This window comes from Plasmopara halstedii (genome assembly GCF_900000015.1).
Source record: "Plasmopara halstedii genome assembly, contig: Scaffold_1343, whole genome shotgun sequence".
Classification (NCBI taxonomy): Eukaryota; Oomycota; class Peronosporomycetes; order Peronosporales; family Peronosporaceae; genus Plasmopara; species Plasmopara halstedii.
The window spans coordinates 682,338-683,535 of NW_020188258.1; positions in this window are offsets into that span (position 1 = coordinate 682,338).

Below are 1,198 nucleotides of genomic sequence, written 5' to 3' on the forward strand. Positions count from 1 at the left end.
TTGCGCGTTAGAACCAGCGAAACTTGGTACCTCAGGTTCGTTGACACAAGGCTCATTGAGCACGGAAGTCGTTTTGTTCCAATGAACCAAGTTGCAGTGTCTAGCGGAAATGCAAGCCTCGTTGAGGCAAAAATTGATTGGAACTGTAAATGTTCTCAATCTTAATGGGGGAGAGTGTAACGGGGTTACACGTACCCTGGTAACAGGAGTGTGTATCTCACGAGATGGGCATGGTTTGACTGCACCCAAATAAGAATACGGTACATGGCTGGTAGCCAGTAGTTATGCAGGTATTCAGATTTGACTATATATATTGCAAAAAATCTATGCATTTGAAGTTAGGCGGCTTTGTGTAGATAAAACAAATAAATTCAGTTTACATTTTAAACAGAAGTGTTTATTAGCCTTGGATTAAGGTTCTAACTACTCTTGGAGTAAGCGGATTGCGATCCGCTACATTCGTACTGGTTCTTGTGAAGAACGTAAGGTTGGTGACCTAAATTAAGCTTCCTCTAAGCGCAAAGCTACGGCAGCCTCGCTGCATTCATGGTGTTAATTACACCCGAAACTGACTTAAAGCTTTACAAGCCTGATTTGGACGTTCGCCTAAAGTTATTTATGCTTGGCTTTGCTAGTTTGGACACTACGTGCGCAACCAGATGATAGATAACCCATCCATTTTTTCTGTTGCTGTTGAAAGCTCGTCTGCATGAGAAAGCTGAAACAGCTACCGACCAGGGTATCAGAGACCTTACTGGGAATGAATTGATCTTTGGTGTAGTTGAAAGTTTCTTAAAAGTACCGAACTGACAATAATTATCAAGAATAATGGAATTGCGAAAAGGAGGGGTATGTGGCTTACGTCGACACTTGAGAAATAAAGATAGTTCTATCATATGAGTTAGTCAAATGTATATTTAGGGCTTAGTCTAAGCTGCATAATTCTAAAAAAACTCCTTTTTCTTTGCTTCTAATTGAAGTGAACTTCGGTGCGCTTGTAAGTGCGGATAGTCTAACTCGAAGCTTTTTCTATGTAAAGTGCACGGCAAACCCATTGCAGCACTGCCTCGTATGCTTACGCTCATCACTATTGATGGACGACTGCGATATCTCTGAGTTCTTTGGCGGCCCCCATACCAAGTGATCTCTTTAAGCAATTTGCCTTAAAGAGGAATGGTTTTCGGTGAAAGAGCATCGT